The sequence below is a fragment of the Hevea brasiliensis genome, chromosome 13, assembly GCF_030052815.1.
Source record: "Hevea brasiliensis isolate MT/VB/25A 57/8 chromosome 13, ASM3005281v1, whole genome shotgun sequence".
Lineage (NCBI taxonomy): Eukaryota > Viridiplantae > Streptophyta > Magnoliopsida > Malpighiales > Euphorbiaceae > Hevea > Hevea brasiliensis.
Genome location: NC_079505.1, coordinates 596,544 through 612,440, shown reverse-complemented (window position 1 = coordinate 612,440; position 15,897 = coordinate 596,544). Strand labels below are relative to the sequence as shown.

Genomic DNA, 15,897 nt, shown 5'->3' with positions numbered 1-15,897 from the left:
TCTCCTTTTTATATTTTTTAATCGATGATGCCATCCTTTTACAATTTTTTTTTTCCAAGGGTTTACGGTGAAAGAGCAAGGCCACGACGATGGTTTGCTTTTGTCTCAATGTAAAATGGGCTTTGATTCATTGACAACGATGATTCACGACTTTTACCCTATGTTTAGATATGGGAAGGAAAAGAAAAATAAAGGGAAAATAAATTTATTTTATTTGCATTTAAATATAAAAGGATAAAATAAGAAAAATTTTTTTCTTATATAATTTTCTTTCTCCTTTCATGACTTGTCCAAATGAATTATTAAAGTCCGAGTCTTATAGAGAGAAAAGCTAAAAAAGAAAAATAATTAAAATTATAAAAAAAATAAAATTTTTATGAAAAAAATCAATTATATCCATTATTATTAGAAAAATTATATATTAATATTTGAAATAAAATAAAATTTTTATTTAAATATTTGTAAATTTTAATTACTAAATTTTATTTAATATCAAAAAATTATTAAAAAATAATTTTTTTTTAATTTAAGTTTCGGTTAGATTAGAAAAAGGGTGAGTTGTTTTTAATAATTATATTAATATATATAATTAATTATTCACTAGAAAATTATTTAAAAAATCTAAACATTTATTTTTAAAAATGTTTCTTATATTTAAAATTTAAGGGTTTTAATAATAATAATAATTTATAAATAATCGTATAAAAATAACTAAAAGAATAATTTTAATGACATTTTATGTAAAAAATAAAATTAATTTGTGTATGGCAAGGATTCACTTCTCTTATTATACAAGCTACAATGCCGTGTGGGTATTTTTTTTTATTAAAATTTTTACAATATTACTAATAAATGAAAAATTTTTACATGTATATATATTAAATGAATTTTTTTTATACACTTAAACTCTATCTATATAAATTGTCTGGAAAAAAAATATAATGCTATGATTTTATAAATTAATAGGCTAAAATAATTTTGATAGGTAAAAATTTTGTCTCAATTTCTATAAATTTTGTTAGAAAAAAAATTTATAAATTTTGTCTCAATAATTTTTATTTTTTATTTAAATCAAGGAATTAAGAAATTTAGCTCATAAATTTTAATTTTTAAATTAAATTAAGTTGAACTTTATTAGCTAATTTAAACAAAGACTCCTTCACTCCACTTTTTTTTCTTTTTCAAGTGATTAGTGATAAATTACAAAATATATTTTTTTAATAAATCATAAGTATTTTCTAGTCTAATAAGTTAGGTCTAATCCTGTTCACGTTGGAGAAGCCCATTATGAAAGTAAAGCACTCTTCGTAAAAGTTTTCTTCATTCATAAGGATTGAATATTCGACCTTTTATAAAGAAATTGAGATAAAAATTTTAAAATTAAATATTATAACAAAAAATCAGAAGTAGAAATTGAGGGAGTTCAACCAATTGAAATAAAAAAGAAAGAGAAAAAAAATATACCTAATAAAATTTCTGCAATATTGTTGCTGAAATAGTAACTCATAATTGAGTTTTGATATATATAAATAAGATTGATTGCATATGTGTGTAAAAAATAGTAATAATAATAATAAAATTATATACCCTCCCATCTCCTTCTCGCCTTTTTCAAATTTTTTTTATCTCATCTTTATGAATTAATATTTTATATTTTTCTCAAAAAAGTAGTTTTCCGTGTACTCCTTTTTTTTTTTTATTCTTCAACCCTGAAAGAATACTACCATTTTTTTAATTATTTTAATTATTGGCTCAAATAATTTTATCATTTTATTGTGATGTAAACAATGTGAGATATTTAAATTTTTTTAACTTTATTATGCATTCAATAAATTTTTATAATATTGACACCCTTAATTTTTGTTTTAGTTTAACTATACTCTATGATTATAATTTTTAGCATTGATTCATTTAAAATATATAAATAATGAGTGTAATTATTTTTTTTTTCTAAATTAGTATTGTATTTGACTTAACCAATGGTTAAGCTAAAAATTTTATTTACTAGAATCATTTATATAATTAGTCAATTTTAAGTACATGTATATAATTATATAAACCAATATATATATATATATATATATATATATATATATATATATATATATATATATATATATAATAATTAAAATTTGAAACAATTGTAAATAAGAATAATTAATTTTAAAAAATAAGTCAATTTCAGTATTATTTTTTGTACGGGAGATTGAAGAAATAAGAGTCTTAAATTTAATTCTATCAGATAAGTGATATATTTTCAGTTATTAAATTAATTCATACTACACTCAAGTCAATAATTCTTACTATAACGGTTACAAAGGTAGAATTATCATATATTAAGAAATTTTATCCTATAATTTGATAAAAGTTAAAAATGTAAAAAAAAAAAATTGATAAGAATAATAAAATAATATATTGATATGAAAAGTTTTAAACAGTAATATATATTACACTAATTAATATTAATTATTATAAAATTTTAGTGGTAATTATATATATATATATATATATATAATTACATATTATAAATTATTTGTTGTAGCATGTGTTTAAAAAAAGAAAAAAAGGATTAATGTAGTATTTATTATTTTAAAATAATAGATATTATATAATTTTGTCATTAAAATAATTTGATTTAATTTAAAGAGATTTACATATCCCACATCGTTTAAACGTAAGAAATGAAAAGGATTAATATAATTTGCTTTAAGACGACACCGCGCGTACTCTCCAAGTAGAAGTTTGCAAGAGTTAAATTGGAAGTGAAGGGGGGGGGGGGGGGGTACTGATGTACTTTTCTCAGGGAAAATGACAAATTTGAGAATGGAGATGGAAAAACCAGAGGAAAATTGAAGAATCCAATTTTTAAAATTGGATCTACATAAGGTGATGGCCATCCAATTTTATGGATGACTTAGTCATCCATGCAGAATTTCAGAATTCTGAAATTGAAATTGGACACCCCCACCTTTCAATTTCTGCATGGATGAAATTGAAATTGGACACCCCCACCTTTCAATTTCAGTATTGGACAGTATTGGACACCCCCACCTTTCAATTTCCAATTTCAATTTCATCCACAGATTGGATAGGCTAGCTACAGTTGTTAGATATGGCAGGAGTAAGTCACTAAATCAATTGTCTAGTTAAGTATATCATTCAAGTAAATCAGTTTTATCTTTACAATTTTAGATGTCTCTCCAAAATATTGCAAAATTTTTTATAGAGCGTTTATTATTTTCAATACACAAAATAATAATAATAATAATAATAAAAGTACACATAGCAAGCTTGAGCTAGCAACAAAACAAAATGAGATAAAAAGTCAAAACAAAGCACACACTGGTCAAAGAGAAAGACCAAGTAATCAATGACAAGATAACAGCAAAGGTAACAAAACTCAACACCAAAACTGAAAGACACGGTAGATGTATCTTAACTTCCTCAAGAAAACAAGTTGGCTTAGCCCACAAAAACAACAGCCAAGATGTGATTCTCCTGAGAAAAAAAAAATTACACTGGACCTTGAACAATTGAACCAGCAAGAAGCAAGAACACTTCGCGAAGAGAACTGGAACCCACAAAGTATGAGGACAATCAACCAATAGAACTCCTTAAGGCTCTAAAAACCAGAGAACATGAGTGAAAATGCGCAGAAACATTCAAGCTTGCCTCAAATCAGAACTAGATATTCCAACAGACATATCCCAACAAAGAAGAAATAGAGTAAATAAAATTGCGGAAACTTGAGGAAAAGAATCACCACTCAACCTACAGTAAAAAAAAAAAAAAAAAAAATTCCACAACCGATTTTACTACTCCAACAGCAATTAGAAGACTCAAATGTAACACGTTAATAACACCTCAAACAAGTCAGTTTCAAAAACCCCAAGAATCAAAATAATCATAATAATAAAGATACCAGCAGCACCCAATGACAGAGCAAATCAAATTGCAGCATTAGAGCGATGAACCTGATAAGATTTAATCTGATTTAAGAAAAATAACAATGTCGCCTCATCCGATTCAGAATTCGTCAAACCCAGTTCCTTCCCAATCCCCAACATAGTTGCTTCAGAATTTACATCCAAACCCGCATCATCTCGAGAAGTTTGGTCCTTTGCATGTCTAGGAATAACCCAACAGATGTCACTCTTGTCCAGTTGTTCAGTCAGACAATTTCCACATTCGGTTTGAGGGAGACATCAGTACAACTACTTCCACCTTCTCGATTGGTCCTACCCACTTTAATTTGTTTCTGTCCCTTCTTGCCTCCCCTGTTCAATTTGGGAGAGAAATCTAGCAAATCAAAGAGAAGCTTAGGCTTGCCCCATTGCTTGAGGATTCTAGAGGCTGAAGTTTTGAAAGGAAGCACACCCTAGTTTTTATCAGCTGAAATGGATGAGTTTTTGTCAATTGAAATGGATGTTGGTAAGAGAGGCTCACCCGAAATTTCATGTCTAGATATTCTTCATGATTTGGGCTGTTATAAGGGATGAGATCCGAGTTTTGATTAGAAGCCCGTTATATTGTGAAAGCTCATTAGCCATGGGCTCCTTATTAGTAGCCCAGCCATTACTCTGCAGCTCACAATCTTCCGAATTAAGGGGAGGTGGAAGAGAGAGTCTCATAATTGTTATGGTTCTCCAAAAGCTCAAGTGAGATATCCAGTAAGATACCAGCAGGGACCCCATCATGCTAGTTACAAATAGGATGAAGGCCATGTAGCAGCTCTCCACTCTTGGAAGCCTCAAAACAATCTCCCGTTAATAAAGAATCAGATGATTTGGCCTCACTCACTTGGTGACTCGAAATATCAGACTCGTTCTTCTTGAGTATTGCCATTGATGAAATCTGTTTCAGGGAATGAACTCTCGCTCGAGGAACTCACCATTGGTGACATATTAAAGGTGATGAGAGCTTCACTGCAATTGTCTTCAATAGCCATCATAGGAAATTTAGAGTTTCCCATATATATTCAGAGATGAGGTTGATATAAGCACTCTTGCAATATTTAGTCTATCCAAATGTTGTTCAGATATTTTAGAATCCCAGTGCTGCGGAAAGTTTTCTCTCTTTTAAATGACTCTCAAAAAGAAAATGTTTCAATTATGCAACAACATAAAATTACAGAATACAAAGACTTATATTGAGCCGGTTGGCAACCAAAAAACTAACAAGCAATGTGATTGTTAGAACAAATTAGTCTTAGAACTCTTCATTGACATTACCTGCATATAAATTTTGAGATCTCTTTATAACCTTTTAGATTATCTGATCTCAATAATTCTATAATATGAAAATATTTACAAGTTTTGGATATTAATGCAAATTTAATATCTAACAGAGTTGAATGACAAAAAAATGTCGATACAATACGACACCAATTAATTCAGAATTAAGATTTAGTTATTATTTATTTGTGTTTATAGTTTTGAGGTTGTTCTTGAATTTGTCACACATTATTAGACTCCAACTAATTTTCTTTGTCATTAACTCTTCATAATCTCTTAAGTCTTTGTACTCTTATAGGGCTTGCATTTCTAACACTGATCAAAGTTATTTGAGCTCTTTCAATGGACTAGGTCCAACCTATGAAAAATAAGGGTTGCCATTAGAAATTGCCTTGAAAATCTGGGAATTAGGGCTAGAGTTAAAGACTTACCAAATCCTTGTGTGGGTTTGGCTTATAACAGATGGGCTTATTAAAAAATATTGGAAAAATTCTTATTTAATTTTTCCATTTTAACAAATCTTACTATTTAGTTTTTAAAAAAATATATATTAGTTTATTGTTATATTTTTGTTTCGTCTATTATTTAGTCCTTTTTTCCAGTTTAAATCAAGTTTTTTGTCCGTCAATGTATTTAAAAGAAAGAAATTACTATTTTGAGAATTAAATAGTTCAAAAACTTATAAAATAGAGTGACTATATAGTTGTATTTTCAAAATTACAAGGACTGAATAAAATTTAAACTAATACCTAAAATGACCAGAGGGACCAAAAAGTAAACAAAACAAAAATATAGAGCCTAATCCTAAAGACTTAACTCAACTCAACTCAACTAAGCCTTTATCCCAAAAATTTGGGGTCGGCTATATGGATTCGCTTTTTCCACTCTGAACGATTTTGGGTTAAATCCTCAGAAATATGTAATTCTTCTAGGTCATGTTGTACTACTCTCCTCCAAGTCAATTTAGGTCTACCCTTTTTTTTCTTTCTATCCTCTAACCTAATGTGCTCTACTTGTCTAACTGGAGCCTCCGTATGTCTACGCTTCACATGACCAAACCACCTCAATTTTCCTTCTCTCAACTTATCTTCAATTAGCACCACTCCTACCTTTTCTCTAATACTCTCATTACGGACTTTATCTACTCTAGTATAGCCACTCATCCACCTTAACATTCTCATCTCTGCAACTCTTATCTTAGATGCATACGACTCTTTCAGTGCCCAACACTCACTACCATATAACATAGCCGGTCGTATGGTCAGACAAAGAAAATTTTCCTTTCAATTTATTGGGAATCTTACGATCACATAAAACTCCCGTGGCACGTCTCCACTTCAACCATCCGGCTTTAATCCTATGACTAACATCCTCCTCACATCCCCCATCTACTTGAAGGACTGAGCCTAGATATTTAAAGTGATTACTTTGGGACAGTACCACTCCATTCAAACCAACTCCTTCCCTATCACCAGTTTGGCCTTCACTGAACTTGCAATGCATGTATTCTGTCTTCGTTCTACTTAACTTAAAACCCTTTGACTCTAGAGTACTTCTCCAAAGTTCTAGCTTTCTATTGACTCCTTCTCGTGTCTCATCTATCAGAACAATATCATCCGCAAACATCATGCACCAAGGAATACTCTCTTGTATATGTTTCGTCAGTTCATCTAAAACTAATGTAAAAAGGTAAGGGCTTATGGTTGATCCTTGGTGTAATCCAATTGAGATCAGAAAATCTCTTGTGTCCCCTCCCACTGTGCGCACAATAGTAGTTGCCCCTTTATACATATCTTTCAATACTTGTATGTACCTAATAGATACCCTCTTTTGTTCTAACGCATTCCATAGGACCTCTCTTGGAACACTATCATAAGCCTTCTCCAAATCAATAAAAACCATGTGTAGATCTTTCTTCACATTTCTATATTTCTCCATCAAGCTTCTAATGAGAAAGATTGCTTCCATAGTTGAACGACCGGGCATGAAACCAAATTGATTGAGAGAGATAGAAGTATCATGACGTAGTCGATGCTCCACAACTCTCTCCCACAACTTCATAGTATGGCTCATGAGTTTAATTCCCCTATAGTTTAAGCAACTCTGTATGTCTCCCTTATTTTTAAAAATAAGTACTAAAATACTCTTCCTCCATTCATCAGGCATTTTCTTTGAGTTTAGAATCTTATTAAATAATTTAGTTAACCATGCCACTCCCATATCTCCCAAATACTTCCACACTTTAGTTGGTATTTCATCGGGTCCACAGGCTTTACCCACTTTCATTCTCTTAAGTGCTTCCTTTACTTCTAAAGATCTAATCTTTCTAGTATAATTCACATTCTTTTTTATTGTTCTATAATCTATATTCACGCTATTATCATTTTGACTATTATTAAAGAGATCATTAAAATAATTTCTCCATCTTTCTTTAATGTCCTCATCTTTCACCAACACTTTTCCTTCTTTATCCTTAATGCACCTAACTTGATTGAGATCTCGACATTTCCTTTCTCTCCTCCTTGCTAATCTATAAATATCTTTCTCCCCTTCTTTAATTCCAAGTTTCTCATATAACTTTTCAAAGGCCTGTGCTCTTGCTTGACTAACTGCCTTTTTTGCCTCTTTCTTTGTTATCTTGTACTGTTCATATGCCTCATTATTATCACATTTAGGTAATTTCTTATACCATTCCCTTTTTCTCTTCACTGCCTTTTGTACTTCCTCATTCCACCACCATCTCTCTTTTGAGGGTGGTCCATGTCCCTTAGACTCTCCAAGTACTTTTCTAGCTACTTCTCTAATCTTTGATGCCATTTGTATCCACATATCATTGGCCTCCATATCCAGCTTCCATACTTCGGACTCGAGAAGCTCATTTTTGAACTTCACTTGCTTTACTCCATTGAACTCCCACCACTTTGTTCGAGCTACACTATTTCTTCTGACCTTACTTGAATTGTTCCTAAACTTGACATCCAAGACCACCAGCCAATGTTGACTTGTTAAAGCCTCTCCTGGAATGACCTTGCAATCCTTGCATAGAGCTCTATTTGTCTTCCTGGTTAAGAGGAAGTAGATTTGGCTTCTATGTTGCCCACTTTTGAAAGTCACTAAATGTGACTCTCTTTTTATATAGTAGGTATTTGCTAGTATTAGGTCGTATGCCATAACAAAATCTAGGATGCTTTTTCCCTCCTCATTTCGACTGCCAAAACCAAAACCTTCATGAACATTCTCATAACCTTGTCTATCACTTTCTACATGTCCATTCAAATCTCCACCAATGAAAACATTCTCTTCATTCGGTATGCTTTGCATTAAATCATCCATATCTTCCCAAAACCTTTGTTTACTCTCACTGTCTAGTCCTATTTGTAGAGCATAAGCACTAACTATATTTATTGTTTCTCCTTCTAGTACTAGCTTTACTAGTATAATTCTATCTCCTACTCTTTTCACAGCTATTACTGCGTCTTTCAATGTCCTGTCTATGATTATGCCCACCCCGTTCTTGTTTCTCTCCTTTCCGGTAAACCACAGTTTGTACCATGAATTACCCACTTCCTTACTTTTCTCTCCTACCCATTTAGTCTCCTGAATGCAAGCAATATTCACCCTTCTCCTTTCCAAGGTATCCACAGGCTCCATTAATTTTCCTGTAAGTGATCCAACATTCCAAGTACCAACCCTGATCCTCCTCCTATCCTGCTCCTTCCTAATTGGTCTCCTTCTATGATATCTTCTATTATTTTCTATGTCTATCTTGTGTTCTGTTCCACTATTTATTCTACTATCTGTCCTATGGACTAACTTCTTTACCCACACCCGTCCATGATGTGGGAACCCTTGCTCACTTAACACCACACCCGGGGGCCGGCATGGCGCGTCGCTTTCGGTGAATGCCCTACACCCTTGCATATTTCTCACTACACCCGGGCTCCGATGTAGCGCTTCGTTAGTAGAGGACGCCCCAACGTTTATATCATTTGAATCCATATTATAGGGTGTGACGAAATTTTTACGCTGGTTGTCACCTACCGCAACCCTCCTCCTTTATCCGGGCTTGGGACCGGCTAAGCGCAAACTACTTAGGCGGAGTTAGCCTAATCCTAAAGACTATTGTATAAAATCTTTTTGGTAGAAGGAAGCTAATTGAAAATCCTATTGTTTATGTGTAATGTGGCTTCTTTTAATAATATATTGGTTTAACTTTGCTTTGAACCTTAAACTCTTAACTTTTTGCCATCATTGATTCAATAATAAGACCAGATTTAAAAAAAAAAAACTGTATTTTAAATTAAAAATGTTTTTGTGGGTAGTGGGTTATGTGATGTGGGATTGTCAAACTTCTAGATCTTATTTTATGCACCCTAATCAAGTTTATTATTTGATTAATTAATTTTTATATTTAGAAAATATTTGGACGTTACAATTCAAATTCTTTTAGCTTAAAAAATTATATGAAATGGGCATAAAGAATCAAGTATGATGCCTTTTTGTATTGGAAATAGACAAAGGGGTGGGTTTAAACCTTTTGTTGTTCTGTTGCTCTCCATCATAAAATTTCTAGAAATAACTCCTAACAAATTATTTACAACTTTGAACTACTCTTAGATTTTAAAATTTAAAAGTGAATTATCACTCCATATGATTTTCTTCCATTCTTACCCACGTGAGATGGTCGGAGCTTTGTTTAGTTTGTAGAATTAAATAACATGGAAATTAAATATTCTATAGATTAGCTATTAGTCACTAAATTTGTAATTCAGAAGAATATATATCCTATCCAATAACAATTTTTTTTTTTAACAGCAGAAAGATAATAATTATTGCATATTAAAAGTTTTGATAAAAATATTAAAAACAATGAAATAACTATTTCTTGATATTATTTCCATCTTTTCATATGCTATTTCATAAACCAAACAGAGCAGAGTAAAATTAACTTATCTACATATCCCACTAATGATCAGGCCTTGTATAGTAATATTAGTGTTGTTAGCTGTTTTAGTAGCTGTCAATTATTTTACCAGTTGTTAGTTATTAGATATTAGTGATTTAAAGCAAAAGTATTCAATTAAAATGACTGTTGAATTAGTTAGTAAATGTAAAAATAATGATATCATCTCATTGACTTTAGTCAAATCACTCACTCAACCTCTAAAATCTAGGAAGAGTAATTTTTCATGAATCACCCCCTTAACCTCTAAGAACTAGTATAAATACTATGCCACTGAACAATATATATAAGAGAAGAGTTAAAATACTAAATACCACCTTAAAAGTTATTGCCAATCAGGACTTTAATGTAACCAAACTACATTGAGCATGAAAGAGGCTGCAAATTAGGGGTCCGTAGTTTTCGATTCTAATTAAATTGAACTGAATTAATTCGAATTTTGTCTATTTTTTCATTATTGATTTTGATTTTGTTCATTTTTTTAAGAAGTTTCAATTAATCGATTTGGTTTAATTTATTTGACCAAAAGATCCAACTAACTAAACCAACTAAAATTTAAAACCCATAAGGGCGCTTAAGCCTAAGTGTTAACCCATATATAGTTCCATGTTTGCCCAACCTCAATAGGCCTTGCCATGGTGTTAAGTCTCCATTTTCAGTTGAATCAGTTGTTCTACTCCATAGACTTCTATTTGCCTCCCTCACCCACCCTCGTCCTTCGCTCTTAACTCTTTGTCTACATCCAGTTGCCTCATTCCGTCCTTGTCAACTGTCTTACCGCTTCCCTCACACTCACTCTATCTGTCTCATCCTTGTCCCTCACTGTCTCTATCTGTCTCGTCAACACTTGGCCTCCTTCACCCATGCTCTCTATCTGTCTCACCTTTGTTTGCTTGCTCTATCTCACCCCTGCCCCTTGGTCTTTGTCTCGTCAACGTCGTCTAGTCTCCCTCCCTCTCTTGATGATTCCTTTGTCATTTGGTCTGAGTTTCAATGGATTGTGATTATTGGGTTTTGTTCACCTATTGACACTAAACAACAACGTTTTGTGATTTTTGGCTCGATTAAAAAAATGATGAATTAAACTGAATTGAACCAATTGGATTCAGTTTGATTCAATTTTACTATTGACTTACATTTCATAAGATTTTGATACAGATCAATTAGGTTTGGTTTGGAACCGAACATATCGATTGCACACCCCTATTTGCAATTATTTTGATTGTCTTCATCTTATAGTATCAACAATAAAACCGATGAGGAATTGAAATCCCTTGTATAAAACCAAGTACCAAGAACTTGATGTGCTTGATATTCATTTACAAAAATGGGGGGATTGAGTACTTGAAGATCTTGCCTAAGTTTGTGAGTGCATGATTGTACTTGATACTGAACATGAAACTTGTGATTAAGGCATCAGGACACTCACATTTTAAGATTATCATGAAGCAATTGGTGGAAATGATGCATAGCTTTCTCAACTGTGGGAGCATATCTACCGCTACAATATTCTGGAGATTCAAGACCACTCTGAACACCTTCACAAAGCATAATATACTCAATATGCAAATCATGTATGAACCCTAAAGATCTGCAACATAGCTAGTAATTTTACAAGAAAAAACTGTAGTCTTTCTGTACCTGTACTCTTTCACTATCTACTACTCCTTTCAATGAAAGCTTTGTCATCCTGAGGACACATATTAATATAGATATCATTAGAATGGGTTCCTATTAATTACATTCAGTAATTAATAGCACGCATGTCAACAATTTGAGTATTTGTTATTGGTTAAACCATGGCAACTACTCAGTTTAGCATCTATGAGACAAAGAGAGAGAGAGGGGCAGTCACAATATTTTTAGATCTTAAATATTACATAGTGCAGAATTAGTAAACTTGAGATGGTACCTTGTGATAAGCCTCAATAAAGTAGTCAAATATCACTTGGCATTTCCTGGGTCCGAGAAGCAGCACAAGGTTGGTGTCCATCCAAGGCCCATATCTGTAAGACCCAGAAATGGTTCAAAGTACAAAAGAATGGGAACAACAAATAAATCAGTCATTATTATTACATCTTCCACCCAATTACGTACCTGTGAATTATGAAATTAGGATAAATGAAAGCACATAAAGCTTTTGATCCAAGCCTAGCAAAATCATCTTCACTTCTAGCTGAGCCACCTTCACATCTTTGGATACTGACCTTTTCGTATATCTATCTCAAAAAAAAGTAGTAATTTAGGTGGTGGACAACCGCACTTACTGTGAAATGTCAAAAAAAAAATGATGCTTTTATGTAATAAATTGGGTTAATTTCATTAAAGGACATTTTTGTCGCTCAATTTCAATTTGTATAAGTAAAAAAGCTCAAAGTTTGATTTTGATTCAAGAAGATTGCTTCTACAAAATTTTTGTAGACATTTAGCCAAATTCTTTATGTGACGATAAAATATAATAGCTCTAAGCCTACAAAAATGTATTTGAAAAATTTTACTTGGTTATCATGTAAAAAAATATTATTTATATTTTATCAAAATCTAGCATTGATGATTTATCGAAATAAATTAAATTTGGGAATTTTACTGATAATTGAAATTTTGTGAAAATGCTGAAATTGGAGACCATGAGCAAAAATCATGGCAGTCTTATAGATCTATCATAATCAAGTGCTACAATTGATAAAGCTAAAACAAAATGTTCAAGAATGACAAGGAAGCGCAAGAGGCATACTATGGTGGAGTAAGAATCAAGCTTCAAACCAGATGCCAAATCTTTATGTGCATATGGAACATGGCAGCCACCATCTAATTACTTGTCGCAAAACATCTGAAAAGGAAGAAGGGGAATTAGCGGTCCATGAAATCAAGTCACACAATGCAATTAATGGATATTGGTTTCAGTGTCTTAAGTCTACTGTAGAGTGAGCTCATTGCCAAGGATGATGAATATATGAATTAATTCACCGCGAGAAAACATACAGAGAACTGAAAGGGACCTCATTCACCTTGCATAAATGGGCTCCTGTCTAAAATTATTGCTATTAAAATCAAATGCCAAAATTCAGTAGTACACTTATATTGTAGCATCTTACCTTCCAGTTACATTCAATATTGTATACACATCTACAAACATAACTCAAAGAAAAATCAACTCCATTGGTTTTCAGTGTATCAGAACAGATACCAAGCCATTCATTTTCCACCATATTGCCATCAACTTCCTGATAAGGTGAATTCTCTTTGCCCACATTGAGAAGAATAAATGGCCTCCAAGTGGCTGCATTTAGTGGAACAAGCCCAAACTCCTATGCTCCAAGCCACAGAAATTAACTAAATTATCCATTGATCATTAATTTTCCATATATTAATGGAAAATGATTACTACTCTAACATTTCAGCAAACATTTACATTGAAATTTTGCATTCCTGTTATTCTTGTTGTTTAAGAAGTTCTCCATCCAAACCATAAGTCCAAGCCTGCATAAAACGATTGGATACACATTAAATCATGAACTAGGTTATCATAAGAATAGATGTTAAAAGTCAGTATATTCATATGGCAAAGCAAACTCAATTCCTTCAGTTATGAATTCTATATATTAAAGTTATGGTTTAAGGGAGGAAATGAAATGAAAAGAATAGGAGATATTACCCATGGTAACTTCTTAAATCCTAGAGAGATGTAAGGTTGTAAACAGTCATATATCATGTGCTAGTGAATAATGTAAAGCTTGGCTGGAGGAAAAGAAAATGTACTATAGAAAATAGACCAAGAAAAAAACAATACCACAGTGGCACAGCCTAACATTGCTCCCACCAGTCTGATGATGTAGCACTTGAGGTTAGAATTCATCAATCCAATTCAACTAAATAAGCAACATTAGAAAATTTAGCTACCAAACTGTGTTTCAAAATCTAGGTGCCACTGCTATGCTAACAAACCATGGTCAACTATAAAAGTTCCAACCTTGTCCACCTTTGAAGTGGACTGATTTAAGCATTGTCTACTGTCTTCTTGTTGGCTCAGAGAAGGAACGCCTAACCCGCCACTAATCACTTAATGAATCACTGGAGCAATTATTTTGGTTTATATCCATCACACAAAAGCTGTTCCCAATCTAAGACGAACCACGATGTTTTGGCAACAATCAAGGATGAATATATATACATACACAATATACATACATACATATACATATACATATATGACATGTCCCAAACCTTGTCCACCTGATGCATCTCTCCATAATATGAGGCCTTGTAACCCATGTATCCAGATCATTAAACTTTGATCATCATTTACCTATGATATGAATTTGCCATATCCTCTTTATTAACAATGTGGTGAATCACAAAGCACTATTGCAAGAGATATATACAGCTGAACCTATACTATTCTTTGTTTATGATCAAGATTAAAATAATGCAAGAACAGGGGCTGAGGGAATTCCAAAATGTTTGCATGAAGCAGCACAGATAAACTCACATGGTAAGGGCATACAAAGCAAGACTTTTTCCCACTTCCCAATCCAAGAAGAGAGCCATGATGGCGGCACTCATTATGAAACGCATGAACCTTGCCATCATCATCTCGACACACAAGAAATTCTACATTTCCGAATCTGCCAGAGTTAATCCTCCATTAGGTTCTCAGAAAAGGGGGAAAAAGATTGGTTGAAATGCAGACAAATGGAAGTCATATTCAAGCATTTCCCTTTCTTCTTCTAAGAACCAAATGGAGCCCAAATGATTAGCAACATTTAAATGACAGCATACTGAAAGAAAGCAAGAACAACAAAAAATAAAAAGAACTAAATTTTCTACCAATATAAATGTACCTTACTGTGAAAAAGTCATGAGGATCCTTTATCTGTTCAGTGTATCCTGAAATTCAACATACAACCCAAATTTGGTAAATAAGATTCTACTTCTCCTGTGTTACGATATGTTTGATGTATGCTAATCGCTAGAAGTTGAAGCCTCCACTTTATGCATAATGAAAATACAAGGCAAACCCAATTATGCTCTGAATTCAATATTTCAATTTAGTCTTAAATTGCCGTATTTGATAAAATCATACCAAATTATCAAATTTCTTGTGTTATTAACTATTCTAAGCAACTTGAGACTCTTTTTTTTTTTTTAAAAAAAAAAAAGAACAAACCAACAGCTTGCCATCCTCCATAGAAAACACGATGGAGCTCATAATCGTAAAATGAAGGGTCGGAGTACCAGGATCTGGGTGGAGTCATGACTTTCTCTATCGGAATACGAGGGTCAAATTCATCGACGAGTTTCTGACAATGAGTATGGAGAGAGCTTGGATTGTGAAGAACGCAACATGAGACCTTGAAGGGCCGATTTTGAGCAAGAAATGGAGTATGATTTTTAGGTTGAAGCCTGCGACTGGTGATGAGCTTCAAAGGGATCACTGCGGTGGCAATGGCCATTGTCTTCGCTACGACGGTTGCTTCAAAGTAAACGACATCGACATTCCAGGGTACCCTTGTGTTCTTCTGTTCTTGTTTTGGCGTTCCTCTGCCTGCCGAAGAATCTCTCAGTTTTTTCCACTCTTTTACAATTTTTTTATTTAATTAGTTTTAATTAAAATTTAAAAATAATATTATTCAGTCAAATTTATTAATTTATCTTTAATTTTAATAGATTAAATTATTCTTATGTACAAGAGAAAGAAAA

At 32.4% G+C, this 15,897-nt stretch overlaps 1 pseudogene; it reads right to left on the bottom strand.

Annotated features, from left to right (window-relative positions):
• Nucleotides 1–3,789: 3,789 nt before the first annotated feature.
• On the bottom strand, nucleotides 3,790–14,842 carry LOC110665188 (choline monooxygenase, chloroplastic-like; annotated as a pseudogene).
• Nucleotides 14,843–15,897: the final 1,055 nt, after the last annotated feature.